This window comes from Thalassophryne amazonica, chromosome 18, assembly GCF_902500255.1.
Source record: "Thalassophryne amazonica chromosome 18, fThaAma1.1, whole genome shotgun sequence".
In the NCBI taxonomy this organism is placed as follows: Eukaryota; Metazoa; Chordata; class Actinopteri; order Batrachoidiformes; family Batrachoididae; genus Thalassophryne; species Thalassophryne amazonica.
The window spans coordinates 62,104,045-62,122,908 of NC_047120.1; the positions used below are offsets into that span (position 1 = coordinate 62,104,045).

General features: G+C 40.0%; 1 protein-coding gene and 1 long non-coding RNA gene across 2 annotated transcripts in view; one reads left to right on the forward strand and one right to left on the reverse strand.

Moving 5' to 3' along the window:
• grid1b (glutamate receptor, ionotropic, delta 1b) overlaps positions 1–18,864 on the reverse strand; it is a 977,470-nt gene that overhangs the window by 627,320 nt on the left and 331,286 nt on the right. The window lies entirely within an intron of this gene.
• On the forward strand, positions 1,232–12,432 carry LOC117530205. Its single transcript, XR_004566232.1, has 3 exons — positions 1,232–1,241; positions 5,763–5,764; positions 12,271–12,432. It is a non-coding gene; the product is annotated as an uncharacterized LOC117530205 (long non-coding RNA).

Here is an 18,864-nt window from a genome sequence, read left to right on the forward strand (position 1 = left end):
ATACTCCAATGAACTCCTCTCAAAGTTACAGTCAGGTTTCAGGAAAAAGCACAGTACTATCACTGCTTCTACTAAAGTCATTAGTGACATACTTGTTGCTCTTGATAAAAAGTTGTGTTGTGCTTCACTTTTTATTGATCTGTCAAAAGCTTTTGACACTGTGAACCATGCCGTTTTAAAGCATAGGCTTATTTGTCTTGGATTATTTAATGATGCTGTTTCCTGGTTCACAAACTACATATTTGAATGACAGGACTCGGTGTGATGGTCTGCGCTCAGAATTTTTAATGTCCACAAGGGGGTGCCACAGGGCTCAATATTAGGTCCTCTCTTGTTCATTATGTACATTAATGAACTAGGCCAAAACGTGCCAGATGCTGATAAGCATTTTCATGCTGATGACATAATCTTTTATTGTTTTGGCTCAGCCCTTGTTAAAGCTGTTGATTCTCTGCAGAAAGCTTTTATTGTGGTCCAGCTCACACTTCTGGAGCTAAAGCTGGTCCTTAATGCTGACAAGACAAAACTGATGCTGTTTTCAAACACCAAGAAAGTCCACCATTAAAGGGAAATGCCATAGATGTGGTTAATGTGTCCAAATACCTTGGAGTCTTACTTGATGACTCCCTCACATTTAAGCCTCATATTGACAATCTTGTTAAAAAGCTCAAACTAAAATTGGGCTTTTTCTATCAAAAATTTGTTTTTCATTCGAAGTGAAAAAAGTGTTTTTATCAGTTTTAGATTATGAGGACCTCATGTATACGAACGCTTCAGCTCAGTGTCTTCACAAGATTGATACCGTTTATCATGCTTCTTTGAGGTTTATTACCAACTGTAGAGCCTTGACTCATCATTGTGAACTGTATTCTCGAGAAGGATGGCCTTCTTTGTCCACCAGATGACTGGGACATTGCTATTCTTTTATTTATGAGGCCATGCTTGGTCTTTTACCCTCCTACATCTGTAATCACACGGAGGAGTGTCGACTCTTATTCTTTCTGCTCAAATGATGATCTGTTGCTCTCTGTTCCATTTGCCTGCACTGATCTGGGACATGTTGCAAAAAGACTGGAAATTGAGTGAACTTATTTCATTGAGCAACTTTAAGTCCAGACTGAGAACACTTGAGATGACATTATCAAACTGCAATTGTTTTTCATAATGTTTAAGTAATTTTACCTGTGCATTTGTAATTGTAACTTTTGCTGCCTCTTGGCCAGGATTCCATTGAAAAAGAGGTTTTTAAGCTCAATGGGACTTTCCTGGTTAAATAAAGGTTAAATGAAAAAAACAGAAGTGTAAAAGAAGCTATTTCAGGCCTAATTTTGCTTGTAGCAGGTGAACATATATATATATATATATATATATATATATATATATATATATATATATATATATATATATATATATATATATATATATATATATATATATATATGTAACTATAAGAGGTAGATACAAACTGATGTTGCTCAGTATGACCACTTTGCACCCTCACAAATAAGAGACTAAATACAATTTTTCTTTGCTCCATTCAAGTTTGCAATCCATAGTCAGGTTGTATTTGTGTTACTTTGGTACGTGACCAACCAGAGAAACCAGTGTTCCATTTTTTCCACATACAGTATGTTGCTATGCTCAGGGTCGTCCCCCGCTTTGAGGACGAGCACCAAGTGCACCGTGAGCCTTCAGCGCAGTTAACCTTCCTTTAGCTCTTGTCCTGATCACGTTTGCCTGTCATGCAGATCGTGACAGAACACGAGCGATGAACGCTTGAATATATTCTGCCACACATCAGAAGTAGAAGACACCATGACCACAAGATCTGAAAAGGTGGAACTTGCTCCTGTCATCAGATGACAGACATCAAAGCCTTCACACGCCGCTGTCAACGCGTCAACAATAAACGCTGAAATCATCTCAGATGAACAGTCAATCACCCTCCTTATATAATCAATAATTACAGGGTGAAACTATTCCTGGTGGGGCCGGTGCTGAGGATCAAAAGGCACACAGATAGTGATTGGCATTCCAGTCGACCTCACGCCCCCGAGCAGTGGGCGCATTAATCACCAGGTTGACCCAGTGGGATTCTGGCAAACTGACAGAACAGTGACGGCATCATGCACGTCTTTGAATCCAAAGCAGCAAGAATTAAGTGCTCACAGCACGGGCCAGAACAGCAGGAATCAAACCATCAACCCTGCTGCTCTCATCTAACAACAGAGTCAAATGGGGGAAAAAAACAAAAACAAAACTGCTCCAGAACTGTGGAACAGTTTGATGAAGCTTTAATTTAATTTATTTTATGACTGTTCATTTATTTTGAATTTGTATTTATTTTTTGTTGTTATTTTTGTCCATGAACGTTGCCGTTTCTTCCTTTCAGGGACATTAAAACGAGGTGAATACGTCATTGCATCTGTCACATCCCTTGTTGCCAAGAAAAACTAATCAACGCTTCCAAGTATCGCTTTCATATCGGATGCACGTGTTCTCTGGACCACAATCTTGGACATGTTTGCATGGGTGCACTCTGTGACCCTTGTAAGCAAAACCTGGTCTCCTCCATAAGTCAAACACACGGGCTACATTGAAACAATTGTATGCATTTGCTTTCATACTTTTGTGTATTAATAACATACAGGACACAGATATAAGTGACTCCTTAACATTTATTATCAGTCTTTTTTATTTTAAATGTTTCTATGCTAATGGATAATCTGTACATAGATGACATGAGGTTACATTTTCTTGTGTGAAAGTGCTCTAATATGCATATGTCGAGGACATGAATAAGCGAAGCTCATCAGCATCTCACCATGTCATTTAGGTCCTTCAGACTATTTTGAGTAAATGCTTCAGGGGAGCATTAGCATGGCAAAAACCTTTCAGCTTCTGGGGAAGCTCTGCCCCTCAGACCCCCCGCCTTTTTAAGCATTTTCCTTATTTTGACTTTCACACTTCTCTGCCCCCCATACTCCTGACCTTTTAGGTTTTCAGCTGACAATTACAGCCCTCTTAACCCCCTGCCATTAATTAATATTCAAAGTTTTCAGCTAGTTGACAGTAGGGCTGTACAATATGGCAAAATTATCTTATCTCTATATTGTCATATAAACTGTCATGTAAATGTCACTTATATACATGCTGTCCATATTCTTCAGCCGCTTAGGTGGGTAGGGAGAGTTCCCATGGGATAAAAAAGCTTTTCAACCTACCATCCCTGGTTCTCAAGACCAGGCACCTAAGTGGCTCTACTCTCTCTCTTTTTTTTTACCTTAGTAAACACTAGTAGAGTTCCACCTTAGATTTGGAATGTATAATAGAAGTTATCATATACCTATAAATGATATGCCAATATGACTGGATAAAACACTAAAGAATAAATAGCAATACATCCTTTTTGTGGACGGGTAATATTTTTCATACCACCTGAGTAAAACCCACAAAATGAATGTCGCCTTGGTAATCAGCCAATCCGGACAGCGGAGCGGTGCCATGACGAAGAGGCGCGGTCAGAGGAACTGTGAAATACTGGTGAGTCACTATTAATAATTTCTTACGTGTCCAACCTTGTAGGTTGATTGTTAAAATTAAGTTCGTTAGTTCTAAAAGCCATCATAATTATTTATAGGAAAACGTTCTATTTTTTTTTTTTACTAAGGTTTGAACTTTGAGTGTTTACACAGGACAGAAATGTTAATGCCTGTTTGAGAAAAGTTCATAAAGTGTGTAGTGAGGGGTTTTACAGCCTTAAAACATCTATAATAATTGTAAAAAAATAACACTGACTACTTCGCAGATTTCGCCTATTGCAGGTTATTTTTAGAACGTAACTCCCACGATAAACGAGGGACCACTGTATATGATAAAATCGTTATCAAGTTGTTTACCAATGAATATGGCTTTATACACCCTGAAGAAAACCATACACCGTGATAATATACCTTACTGAAATGGCATATCAATATGATATACGATATGACTATGATTTGACACAAAGTGCAGCAACAGTGAAAATTAAACATTCTTAAAACAGTAATAATACCACACATTTTGCAATCATAAGGTTAGTACTGTGCCCTCCAAAGGTATTGGAACACTTGGAATTTCACATTTTAATTTGTTTATGCCATTTTAAATACAAGAAATACAAAAAATAAAGAATAAAAATTTCTAAAATTATCTTCCTCAAACTCAAACTGAAAGCAAATCTCTAAAACTTGATAATACCTGTAAATAATAATCAGTTTTAATGCCAGTTTTCTTTAGACAAGTCAGGGGATGGAAACATGAACATTTCCAAGTCACTGAATATGTCTTCAACTTTATTTACATCAATTATGAAGAAATACAAAAGTTTCTTTCACCAAAACATTAAATCTAGGCTTTCATTTCAAATGTACTTTCTGTCAAATTGTAGCTGAACTATCGGGTCTTCTTTTTAAGAAAATCTTCCTCTACACCACTTCATCAGGAAGTTGGATTTTATATTTTTATTCATTTATATCAAGTTGTAGAGATTTGCTTTCAGATTGAGTTAAGGAAGATAATTGTAGGGAAAAAATGTATTTGAAATGGAATAAAATTAAAATGTGTGAAATACCAAGGTCATTTTCAGTTTGTACAGGGATCAAAAGTTAAAGATGCTCCATTAAGTTGTATTTGTGCTGAATGTGATGCTTGTATCACCATTTGATTGTTTCAGTTATCTGCTGCACTAATAAGCCAACAGAGCATGAACCAGCTGCTGTCTGTTAGCTTAAACGTGTATATAAGGCACCCCAAATTAAAGAAAAACTGCTGCTTTTAACAACCTGGACTTCATTTCGGGCATAAAATACGGTCATTTACTCACCAATATAAGTTTGGTGTGAATCAAAGTCCATAGTTCAAACGATGTGTTCAGTTCAAATCTGGAGCAAACATTTTTCTTCTTCTACTAAGGTGGATTAGAACTTTTTGTGGTATTATAATAATAATAATAATTTATTAATTTATATAGTGCCAAATCACTAGTAATCGCCTCAAGGCACTTCACAAACATCATTTAAAAGCAAAATAAAATGAAATAAGATTAAAACACAATAAAAAAAATTTAACCATAAAAAGGTAAAAGAAGTCACATAAATAAAAATAATTAAAAAAGACACACAATCATATAAAATACTAATGATAAAACAGGGACAACAAATGTGTCTTCAGCCTGGCGTTAAAAGTCTCCACAGAGTCCGACTGTCATATCAGCACAGGCAGATCATTCCACAGAGCTGGAGCGCGGTGATAGAAAGCTCTGTAATCCGCTGACCTTTTCTTCACCCTCGGGACACACAATAGTCCTGCACCCTGTGAACGCAGAGCCCTTGCCGGCACATAGGACTCAACCAGGCCAGCCAGATAGGGGGGTGCGAGTCCGTGAACAATTTTATAGGCCAATAGTAATACTTTAAAATCCGATCTCAAACAGACCGGAAGCCAGTGAAGGGACCCCAGAACCGGCATAATATGGTCAAACCTTCTGCTTCGTGTCAGAAGTCTGTCAGCAGCATTTTGAACCAGTTGAAGACCCCTGATGCTGGACTGTGGTAAACCAGAAAATAAAGCATTACAATAGTCCAATCTAGAAGAAACCAAAGCATGAATCAGAGTCTCAGCATCAGCCATAGACAAGATGGTACACAGCACTAACTACTGGACAGGAGGAACCTAGCAGTCAATGTGACTCACTGATTTGAAAATGCAGGTCTTTCAACCAGACGTGTGGTGCCGTGACATGTCAATCATCTGTGTCTAATCAGATTTCAGGGAAGTCCAGTGAAACCCCATCCTCCACTCTAGCTCCACCCATGCCAGGAAGTGTTCAGCAATGGATATTTCCTGTTTCACTGTGACTGAGAATTCGGCACTTCCTGTTTGAGTGTGAGCCTTCCACTGAGTTCCCACGAGATTCCATGGGATCTTGTCGGTCAATCCAGGAAGTGTTTGACATTTGAACATTTCCTGTTTTACTGTGGATTTGAATTTTGGCACTTCCTGTTTAGGATGCCCTGTACCATGAGTGAGCTTCGCCCCACTGCGCAACGCTTTGCTCATATAAACAAAGTTTATTATTTAAAATTTAAGTGTTTGGTCAATGATCCAGCTTTCATATTAACATGTTAAATATGAGCATGGTGGATTAGTGGTTTGCACTGTTGCCTCGCAGCAAGAAGGTCGTGGGTTCACGTCCCACCTGGGGCATTTCTGTGCAGAGTTTGCATGTTCTTCTCGTCTTTGCATGTGTTCCCTCCAGGTGTGCCAGCTTCCTCCCTCTTCCAAAGACATGCAGGTTAGGTGATAGGAAACTTTACAGTGCATCCAGAAAGTATTTACAGCACTTCACATTTTATACAATTTGTTATGTTACAGCCTTATTCTGAAGTGGATTCAACTTATTTTATTCATCAGTCTTCTACAAAGAATACCTCATAATGACAATTTGGAGGAAAAAAAAAAAATTTTTTGGGAGATTTTTGTAAATTTATTTAAAAATATAAATATATTTTAAAAACTAAGAAAATGCAAGTATTCACATCCTTGGCCATGAAGCTCAAATTTGAGCTCTGAATCCACGGATCATCCTGGAGATATTTCTACACCTTAACTGGAGTCCACTTGGAGTAAATTCAATTGATTGGACATTATTTGGAAAGGCACACACCTGTCGACATATAAGTCCCCACAGTTGACAGAGCAAAAACCAAACATGAAGTCAAAGGAATTGTCTGTAAGCCTCCAAGACAGGATTGTCTTGAGGCCCAAATCTGGGGAAGGGTACAGAAACATGTATGTATGGTATGGCCTGTATGGCAGTGCGGGCAGAGGGAAGCGACTCCTTAGTAAAAGGAACATGGCAGCCCACCTGGAGTTTGCCAAAAGGCACATGAAGGACTCTCAGACCATGAGAAACAAAATTCTCTGATCTGATGAGAAAAAGATTGAAAACAAAGAACTCTTTGGAGTGAATGAAAGGTGTCATGATTGGAGGAAACCAGGCACCACCCCTGCAGTGAAGCTTGTTAGTGGCAGCATCATGGTGTCGATGTTTTTCAGCAGCAGGAACTGGGAGACTAGTCAGGAGTAAGGAAAAGATGAATGCAGCAATATACAGAGACATCCTGGATGAAAACCTGCTCCAGAGTGCTCTTGACCTCAGACTGGGGTGATGGTTCATCTTTCAGTAGGACAATGACCCCAAAGCACACAGCCGAGATATCAAAGGACTGGCTTCAGGACAACTCTGTGAATGTCCTTGAGTGGCCCAGCCAGAGACCAGACCTGAATCTGATTGAACATCTCTGGAGAGATCTGAAAATGGCTGTTCACCGACACTCTCCAGTCAACCTGATGGAGCTTGAGAGGTGCTGCAAAGAGGAATGGGCAGAACTACCCAAAGATAGGTGCACCAAGACTTGAGGCTGCAATTGTTGTCAAAGGTGCATCAACGTGTTGAGCAAAGAGTGTGAATACTAAGTTATGTCGATGCGATTTCTTAGTTTTTTATTTTTAATGATGGATGGATGACAATGTGCATCCCAGACGTAAAACCTTCAGAAAGTGTGTGTGAAAGGACATGTTGTACAGAAGTCATATCAACTCAGATTTTGGCTATTAGAGGTCATGTGATGATATACCTGTATTAAGTTGTGCATTTTTGTGAACAGTCTATAAGCATACACCAATCAAAACTAAATGCTGTGGAGACTGAGTGTTTCCACCTGTGTTTAGGTCTGAGTAAACATCCCAGCGTGCTCTTGAATGGAATGTAGATGTTAATGTTAACAGATGTTAACATTGTAATGACATTGACATTACAATGAAAATTACAATTGACATGTAACAGATGTTACATGTCACATTAAGTGTGATGTGAAGCCATGATTACTTCTTTTTAAAAGTGATAACTTAATTTCGATACAGTCACGGTAAAAAAAAAATTGAGTCATCACTTTCACATGAATAGTCAGTAGTTTCATGATCTGATGTAACGTTGGTTTCACTCTGTCTGTTCACCACTGTACTGCTTCTGTGTTTTTGTTCAGACTGACATCACCCACCATTCACTGATTCACTGAGCGAGAGTCCATCAGCGACCACTAATCATGTCTGCAGATAGACTTACAGTCGTTAATACTTTGATGTTGTGCTGTTGAACTTTAGTGGTGGGCACAGTTCCGCTAATCTGCTAACCACTAATTATCGAAGCTAACTTTTTGTTAGCGGATTAACTTTTCAGCTAACTTCAAAAACCATCAGTGGATCAATTAGCTTCCAATAAATTTAATTCCAATAACTTTTAGACCATTAATGTTGTTTACATAGTTAGTAATGGTGAAAAACATTTATAAACCCTGTTGTATTTTGCAGCACTGTGGCAGCTAAGAGGAGCCGAGCTCCTGAGCTACCCCAGCAGAAGGGGCCTGGCTGCCAGGCTGCTACAGTAAAAAAAACAAAAAAAACAAACAAACAGTCATTACCCTTTACAGCATACAGCAGTCCAGCTGTGAGGCCAAAGTCCTCAAGAGGAAAGCAGCTTTGACTTATGGTTTTGATTTAGAAACAAAATGAATCTGGATAGTTTAACAACAATGTCAACTCTGTCATTTGTACAAAGTGAAAATATAACACATATCTTTTAATTTTAAATTAATGGACTAATTCTGAAGTTTTGAACATATTAACACACACAGATGCCAATCTGCATTATAGGTAAACTGAGCCTGTGGTCACCGATTGGTTGATTCTTGAACCAACACAAAATTTAACGTGTGTGTTGGTTTTTACAAATAAATGTGCATTTGTAAAATGTCATTTTTTTTTCATTTGTTAAAAAAGGTATTCGCAAAACTGAAAATTCTGTTGGGAAAGTGTAGGAACACGGACCCACAACAGGGGGCGCAAATGAACGGACAATGGAGTAAGTCAAAATAACAAAGCTTTACTGTTGTGAATGTGCACAACGAATACAACCAATCACAGCAATGGACAACAGTCAATTCACAAAAGTGTCGTGTGGGCAGGCTCGAAGATAGGAGATGCCTCTCCAAGGTAAGACCGGAACCACACGGCTTCCTCCGCCACAGGACCCCGGGAATACTGGAGCCGCCAAGTCCCGAACTCCCAGGTGGCCACTGCCTCCGCGTGTCGGACCTGGTACTGCTGGCGAGGAACAAAGGACAGTTAGATGGGGGCGCGTTTGCACCCAGGACTCAGAACAGCAGGGAAGTTACCTCCACCTCTCGTTGGAACAGTAATCCACAAACTAAGCACAAATCCAAAAAGATACACTCCGTAGCTTCGATACGTTACCTCTCTGGTAGAAACGATATCTCGGCAATGAGGTGGAGGTGCCGTCCTGCTGATATACCCCACAGATGATTGCCGTCAGCTGTCTCAGGTGATGGGTGACAGCTGTCACCGTAGCTGCTCACGTGAGGCGGCGGCGCCCTCTGGTGCCTGGAGCCCGCACTCCAGGCAGGGCGCCCTCTGGTGGTGGTGGGCCAGCAGTACCTCCTCTTCAGCGGCCCACACAACAAATTCTGTTTGTTAAATTGTGATTCAGCCAGGCAGCAACAACGATGTGATATAACCAGGTGTCATTCACATTGGCATCCAGTAGATGGCAGTGTTCTATGGATTTTGACTCATTTACTGAACGGCATATTACATACTGGCATATTACGTTACTATGCTTTTTTACTTTTTTACTCTTTTACTATGCTTTGTCATCTTTTAATTCATTTTATTTTGTTTTCAGAATTGTTTTGTGTGAAGTGCCTTGAGGTGACTCTGTTGTGATTTGGCACTATATAAAGTGAATAAATTGAATTGAAATTGAGGCTCAGTTTACCCATAATGCAGTTTGGGTTTGGGTTTGTGATGGCCTTTGATTCTATCAGAAGTGTTGGCGGTGTTTAAACTGAAAATCAGCTTGTCAGTAGCTGAGAGTGTACTGGAGAAAATACTGAAAGTTATCCATCAGTGGTTAGCTGTAGCTTCCGATAAATTTTTTGGTGGTCTATCGGTTAAGCATTAGAAAAGATAACTTTTCAGTTTGCTGATTGGCGGTTATCGAAGCTAACTTTTTGGTTAGCCGTGCCCACCACTGTTGAATGGTGACATGTCCTTTAATAAAAAAATGATTATTAATTTCAAAAATATTTTCTGAATAAATGTGTACATTACAAAAGTTTTGTTTTAACTTTAACTGCAGATGTGCAGATACAGAAAAAAAAATACTACTATGTGTTTTAAAGCAATGACTAGGGACAATAAAAAGGATATTTTGGTGTAAGTTGTAGAATTATTTTAGGAGTTAATAAAGCTGTAAAACAAAAAGCAATAAAATGGCCGATCTTCAGTGCTGTTGTGAAAACCAATTATTGAAACAAATATTCTGGGCTTTATCTGTAGAGCAGTTACTGCACAGTGCATCCCATGCATGACACCTTGACTGCACTGGAAAGCTCCTTCAGTGACAGGCTGTTGCACCCAAACTACGTGATGGAGATTTTCTCTTTTTGCTCTGTATGCATCACTCTGCATTTAATCATTAGTGATCGATCTCTGCTCCCCTCCACAGCATGTCTTTTTCCTGGTTCTCTCCCTCAGCCCCAACCAGTCCCAGCAGAAGACTGCCCCTCCCTGAGCCTGGTTCTGCTGGAGGTTTCTTCCTGTTAAAAGGGAGTTTTTCCTTCCCACTGTAGCCAAGTGCTTGCTCACAGGGGGTCGTTTTGACCGTTGGGGTTTTACATAATTATTGTATGGCCTTGCCTTACAATATAAAGCGCCTTGGGGCAACTGTTTGTTGTGATTTGGCGCTATATAAAAAAATTGATTGATTGATTGATGGAGTGATACCGCAGGTCCTTCTGTCTTCCTTCCTGATGCTGTCAGACTCCACAACCAGCACTGTTCTCAGTAGACCACTCGGATCATTAAAGTAACAACTGAATACTTTAATCACTCCTGTCATGTGCAATAATACTTGATCATTCATGTGCAATATTACCAAACATCCATTTTAACTGTTGAGTTTTTTCTGCTTGTAAATAGTGCATTTACTGTGTTAATTGTTATTCTTGCACAGTCCTTGCCTTCCATGTATTTTGGTACTTATTTCTCTTACCTATTTATTACTTAGCATATTTTGCACAATTGTTCTGCTACTATCCCTTTGCTGCTGTAATATCACAAATGTCCCTCTCGGACTAATAAAGGATCAACTTCTCATTTAAAATGAGCCCAATGTCAACTTTAGAATTAAATAAATTCAGAAAATCAATAAAATAATGAAAATATAACACAAACGTATTTAACAGCACTAACTTTTTAATTACGGCTAGTATGTAAATGTCAGAAATGTTCATTATGTCTGAAGTGATGAACAGCATCTCAGATCGACTTCACAGCGAAGAAGAAAAGTGAGAATGGCGTCAGTGCAGATTGAGATTTTAAGAGTTTTACTGGCACCGAGTTTATCTTCACTCTAATCCAATTACAATAACCAACGGCGCCGTCATAAGGCTGTCAGCGCCGTAAGACGATTACTGTTCGTTCAGACTGCAGCCTGACGAGGACTCAAACAAAGGAGAGGGAAAAAAGAGGGATAGAGCGTAATTGGCTTTGGATGAGAGAGAGGGAACTGAATGAGTCAGAAAAAAGACATGAATATGTGAGAGGAACTGAAAAGTGTGTGTGTGTTTGTTAAAGAGAGAGACAGCTAATGAATTTTGTGTATTTATTGCAGACTGTGCACATAAGACAGCATAATGCACACTTGTGTGGTGCCTCAGGGTTCAAGTCGAGGTCCTGTGATATTTTTTTTACTTCATGTGTTTTGATTGTTTTTTACTTAATATTCATATTTCTCATGGTGCAGCATGGTAGTGCAAGCAGTTTTAATACTTCCTTCCCAACGAGAAGGTCCGGGGTTGATGGACTCCTCTGCCCCATTCTCTCTGTACACCTGGAATCACATCTGGAAGACAACCGTGATGTGGAAAATTTATGCCAAATCCTGCATAATCCAGCATAGTTTGGAAGTGTGGTGGATGTGGCAAATTGCTCCAGCGCATGCTCTCAGACCTGACCCGAGAACGACGGATCAGTCACCCCAGCCATTTCATGTTACAACAAGAACACAGGATTAAGAACTCTAAGAATCTATTTTTTCTTTCACCGAGTTACAGCCTTTGTGCTGTTCATCAGCTGAAACTCTGACAGCTTTTTGTACCAAGAGCGCCATAAATAACCTGCAAATGATCAAACTGACAACAAAAGATAAAATGAAGGTAAGATTGGAAGCCTGATAAATACACCACCTCTAATCCGGATCCACTATCTCCATCCTCAGGCCACTTACAAACTCTCCCAACATATGTCAAATCCAGACAGTGCAGAAACACACACAGACCCCCACCACACACACACACACACACACACACACCTCCTCAAACTCATCCTCATTATCCATGTAACAAGCAGCATTAGCATTTTCTCTTATTTATTTTTCTCGTTTTGCCACATTCATTTGCTGTGTAATCAGGCTGCAATTACAATAATGGTAAAACCTGAGAATTATCCATATGTGTGCCATTTTGGAAATCAGTTCTTTTTTGATTTTTTTGTACCCTCTGGTGTGTGAGGACCACTTGGTAATTAGGTTTGCAGATACACTCAATCAGTTCTAATGGTGTGAGTGATTGTTAAAATGAGCTGCGGCGGTTAAGTGCGATTCAGCGACACGCTCTTCAGGATGGAAAGGCAGAGCGACAAACCTGCACGATTTCACACTTTGCATTCCTGAATCACTCGGTGGCTTTTTGCACACACCTCGAGAATTCCACCGTCTAACATCAACAACGTTTTCATTGTGAAAAACACATTATGTGGATTCAGCTCTCAGTCAGATATTTTTCCTCTACATTTCATGTCATAGCTCTGTCACACACACATACACACACACACACACACAATGTGAACAGAATGTATTTGCAGTGACTTCTTCAGGATGGATCACTAATGAAACCTTGCCTTTATTTTTTATTTTCAGAATCACACCGTGATCTCGGTGGTTCCATCATCACTTTAATCAAAGTTGCTTGAGTGTGACGTGAACAGTAAGTGACACAAAATTCAGTCTGCGTAAATCCTGATTTGTTAATTCAGTGTGCAGGGATAAAAGCTGAGCAGTTACGCTGGAGTTTATCCAAACCTACCTCTGCAATCAGCCCACTTCCCATCCCAAACAGAACATTCTGAGCATAAAAAGGCAAAAACTGGCTTTACTGAAAATATTTCAATCGTTTTTTTTTTTGAGTAGAAAAAACAAAACCTGTCTCTAAGCTGCAGTGGAACCAACTGGCTAAAACATAAGCACCTTTTAGTTATCAGGGGAGACTCAAAGCTCACATTAAACCCACCGTTACCTCGCTCGCCCTCTCTCGTTCTCTGGCAGTCCAAAGAGCTGCAGGACGTTTGTGCACTAGTGTACACATTCCTACAAGCTTTGCCATGCACATCCCTGCACCTTGCACTGTGCACAACCCTGCAACCTGCGGCGTGCACACCCCTGCACCCTGACCCGTGCACATCCCTGCACCATGTGTTGTGCACATCCCTGCACCATGTGCTGTGCACACACACAGATCAAACGTGGTCCAGTCAGTGAGTCTCAGCACCATTCAGATGGGCAATTCTGGACCAAATGTTTGGCGTCTCGTTTTCATAGAGGGAAATTATAGAATAAATAGGACAAAATCATGTCACATATCCCATTTCAAGTACAGAAGAAACAAGTTCAAGTTTAATCCATCATGAAGCAAGAACATTAAATAATCATGAAGAATTCTGATCTTTACCCAAAAAGAATCTTGTGATATCATAAGCAAGGTAGAGGAAGTAATAAAAGGAGCTTTTGGGGCATCATAAGGCCAGAATGTTAAACAGATCAAATTAGTCAGAATTCTAACCTTTACCACAATGAAGAACAATGTGATGTAAATAGTAAATGGACTGCATTTATATAGCACTTTTCCATTTGAATCAGAAGCTCCAAGTGCTTTACAAAGATGCCTCACATTCACATAGACACACTCTCACACCAATGTCAGGGTGCTGCTATGCAAGGCGCCCACTACACGCCGGGAGCAACTTGGGGATTAAGGACCTTAGTCTTAAACCAACGCTTAACCACTAGACTATTACGTCCCCATGCCATTAAGAAAGGCACAAAAAGAGGTAAAGATGCACGGCACAGAGCAAAAGGTAGACCCCAGGGAGCATTTTTTTTAAACCACCTGCCAAATGCACCAAGCCACAGATTTCAAACACCCAAAACATGATTTTAAAAACATGAACAATGAAGTAAAACGTCCATAGCTGTTATGTGAATGACACCAAAGTGCAAACATAGCAACAGCACTAGTGCAGCAGATAAGAGAAAATTTACAGAGGAATCCTTCAAATGGTGATGCAAGCACCAAATTTGTCAAAAGTACACCTTAGAGATTACTCTTTTGAAAAAACCAACAGGCCATTTGAATTTTCAATAGGCGGCCATGTAGGGATCAATTGAAGAATTACACAGGGGTCAAAATATAAAAATGCTCCAGTCATATTGAAAATTATACCACATTATTTGTCTGATTGTAAAGATTCGAAAAGGTGTAGTTTGGACTATCTATGACTGAATTCTACAGAGTTATGGGGTAAAAACAAGAATGGTGACAAAGGTCACTTTCAGTTTGTACAGGGGTCAAAAGTTAGAGTTGCTCCAATTTTGTTCAAAGGTGATGCAAATTATTGGTTGAGTTAATAGGGTTTCAAAAAGGAATAGTTTGTACCATGTATCATGCTTAGTTATCACGTTACGGGGTAAAATATGTCACATGTCATAGAATTCAATGGATGTCAACATTATTCGACCTTTACTTTAGAGACCAAGCATTCAGCACAGTCCAAACTATTCCATTTATTAATCCTATCACTTTTTACCAAAATTGAAGGAACTTTAACTTTTGACCCCTGTACAAACTGAAATTGACCTTTGTCACCATTCTTAAGGTTTTTACCTCATAACTCCATAACATTCAGTCATAGATAGTCCAAACTATAACTTTTTGGAATCATTATGATCAGACAAATAATGTGGTATAGTTTTCAATATGAATGGAGCATTTTTATATTTTAACCCCTGTCTAATTCTTCAATTGACCCCTACATTTCTTTCCAAAAGAGTAATGTCTAAGGAGTATATGTGCTGGATTTGGTGCTTGTATCACCACGTGAAGTATTGTTTCAGTTATGTGCTGCACTACACTTGTCACCTGTCAATCCTGCCCTGACAACTGAAACAGGAGAAACTGTTCAAATTATCACCATTTCTTCATTCCCTTTGTGACATCATCATGCAACAGCGTTCAAGAAAACAGTCAAAGTTGAAACTTTGTTCCAACATTGAACAAAGAGGAAAAAGAAAATGTTTGAGGCAAATAGAAAAAAAAAAAAAAAACACCAAAATTTAACCAAATGAACACAAAACTATCATCTACAAATGAAGATGTACACAAAGTCACATAACATGAAGAAACCCTCAAAAAGAAGAAGATTCAAGAGGCCACACTGGTCATTTATGTTGTTACTGTTTAAAAGTAAGTGTATATATATGTATATACGGGGTCTATTAGAAAAGTATCCGACCTTATTTTTTTCAAAAAGTATATGGATTTGAATCACGTGTGATTGCGTCAGACAAGCTTGAACCCTCGTGCGCATGCGTGAGTTTTTCCACGCCTGTCGGTTGCGTCATTCGCCTGTGAGTAGGCTTTGAGTGAGGAGTGGTCCACCCAATCGGCGGATTTTCATTGTCAGGAAATGGCGGAATGATTTGGGCTTTTTTTCCATCAGAATTTTTTCAGAAACTGTTAGAGACTGGCACCTGGAAACCATTCGAAAAATTTATCTGGCTTTCGGTGAAAATTTTACAGGCTTCACAGAGAATAAGGACTGTTACTACAGCTTTAAGGACGGCTTTAAGGACGCTTGGTGCGCTGCGCTCCGTGTTGCCATTGAGAGCCACAAACCACTGGATCATTTCTAAACGGATGGCTCTGTGGAGCCGGACCGTCGTGTGCTCTTTCTCTGGTTATCACAAGAGCTGGACATCAACCATTTTCCAGCAGATTTCACTTTTAACAAGAGATTTTGTCATGGAAAGCCACGCGGAGGCTTCGCGCGTCACAACCGATTTGCTGATGGAGCGAGACAAAGGAACACCTCCGTTTTGGTCTCACAGGACGGCTTTGAGATGGTGTTCAGACAGCTGTCGGTGGTTTTTCCATCGAGTGATTATCCGAGAAATTGTGGATGTGCCTGGACATGCCAGAACATGTTCCGTGAGGCTTCATCACGGCGTTGCTGTGTACCATGTGGCACCGCCGCGACGCGCGGAATTCCTCCGCACGACTGTCTCAATGTGCCAAAAAAGTGCTAATGTCCATGTCTTTTCACAATTCCTGTGCTAGTCAGACGACGTCCTGGATAAAACACAGCGTCCACTTTGGAAATGAACGGCACATTCCACTGTTACAGGAGTTTTTGTCATGGAAAGAGGAGCGGAGGCTTCGCGCGCTGCAGCGGTGCTGCATGGCGCACAGCAACGCCGTGATGAAGCCTCACGGGACATGTTCTGGCATGTCCAGGCACATCCACAATTTGTCGGATAATCACTCGATGGAAAAACCACCGACAGCTGTCTGAACACCATCTCAAAGCCGTCCTGTGAGACCAAAACGGAGGTGTTCCTTTGTCCCGCTCCATCTGCAAATCGGTCATGACGCCCAAAGCCTCCGCTTGGCTTTCCATGACAAAATCTCTTGTTAAAAGTGAAATCTGCCAGAAAATGGCTGATGTCCAGCTCTTGTGATAACCAGAGAAAGTGCACACGATGGTCTCGGATCCACAGAGCCATCCATATAGAAATGATCCGGTGGTTTGTGGCTCTCGATGGCGGCACGGAGCACGGTGCCCGAGCATCCTTAAAGCCATCCTTAAATCTGTAGTAACACTCCTTATTCTCTGTGAAGCCCGGAAAATTTTCACAGAAAGCCAGATAAATTTTTCTAATGGTTTCCAGCTGCCAGTCTCTAACAGTTTCTGAAAAAATTCTGATGGAAAAAAAGCCCAAATCATTCCGCCATTTCAAATCAAAATCAAATCAATTTTATTTATATAGCGCCAAATCACAACAAACAGTTGCCCCAAGGCGCTTATATTGTAAGGCAAAGCCATACAATAATTACGGAAAAACCCCAATGGTCAAAACGACCCCCTGTGAGCAAGCACTTGGCGACAGTGGGAAGGAAAAACTCCCTTTTAACAGGAAGAAACCTCCAGCAGAACCAGGCTCAGGGAGGGGCAGTCTTCTGCTGGGACTGGTTGGGGCTGAGGGAGAGAACCAGGAAAAAGACATGCTGTGGAGGGGAGCAGAGATCAATCACTAATGATTAAATGCAGAGTGGTGCATACAGAGCAAAAAGAGAAAGAAACACTCAGTGCATCATGGGAACCCCCCAGCAGTCTAAGTCTAAGCAGCATAACTAAGGGATGGTTCAGGGTCACCTGATCCAGCCCTAACTATAAGCTTTAGCAAAAAGGAAAGTTTTAAGCCTAATCTTAAAAGTAGAGAGGGTGTCTGTCTCCCTGATCCGAATTGGGAGCTGGTTCCAGAGGAAGTAAGAAGAAGAATTTTAAATTCTATTCTAGAATTAACAGGAAGCAAATGAAGAGAGGCCAATATGGGTGAGATATGCTCTCTCCTTCTAGTCCCTGTTAGCACTCTAGCTGCAGCATTTTGAATTAACTGAAGGCTTTTCATGGAACGTTTAGGACAACCTGATAATAATGAATTACAATAGTCCAGCCTAGAGGAAATAAATGCATGAATTTGTTTTTCAGCATCACTCTGAGACAAGACCTTTTTAATTTTAGAGATATTGCGCAAATGCAAAAAAGCAGTCCTACATATTTGTTTACTATGCGCATTGAATGACATATCCTGATCAAAAATGACTCCAAGATTTCTCACAGTATTACTAGAGGTCAGGGTAATGCCATCCAGAGTAAGGATCTGGTTAGACACCATGTTTCTAAGATTTGTGGGGCCAAGTACAATAACTTCAGTTTTATCTGAGTTTAAAAGCAGGAAATTAGAGGTCATCCATGTCTTTATGTCTGTAAGACAATCCTGCAGTTTAGCTAATTGGTGTGTGTCCTCTGGCTTCATGGATAGATAAAGCTGGGTATCATCTGCGTAACAATGAAAATTTAAGCAATGCCGTCTAATAATACTGCCTAAGGGAAGCATGTATAAAGTGAATAAAATTGGTCCTATCACAGAACCTTGTGGAACTCCATAATTAACCTTGGTCTGTGAAGAAGACTCCCCATTTACACTCAACAAAAATATAAACGCAACACTTTTGGTTTTGCTCCCATTTTGTATGAGATGAACTTAAAGATCTAAAACTTTTTCCACATACACAATATCACCATTTCCCTCAAATATTGTTCACAAACCAGTCTAATCTGTGATAGTGAGCACTTCTCCTTTGCTGAGATAATCCAATAATTAACCTTAGTCTGTGAAGAAGATTCCCCATTTACATGAACAAATTGTAATCTATTAGATAAATATGATTCAAACCACCACAGCGCAGTGCCTTTAATACTTATGGCATGCTCTAATCTCTGTAATAAACTTTTATGGTCAACAGTATCAAAAGCAGCACTGAGGTCTAACACAACAAGCGCAGAGAT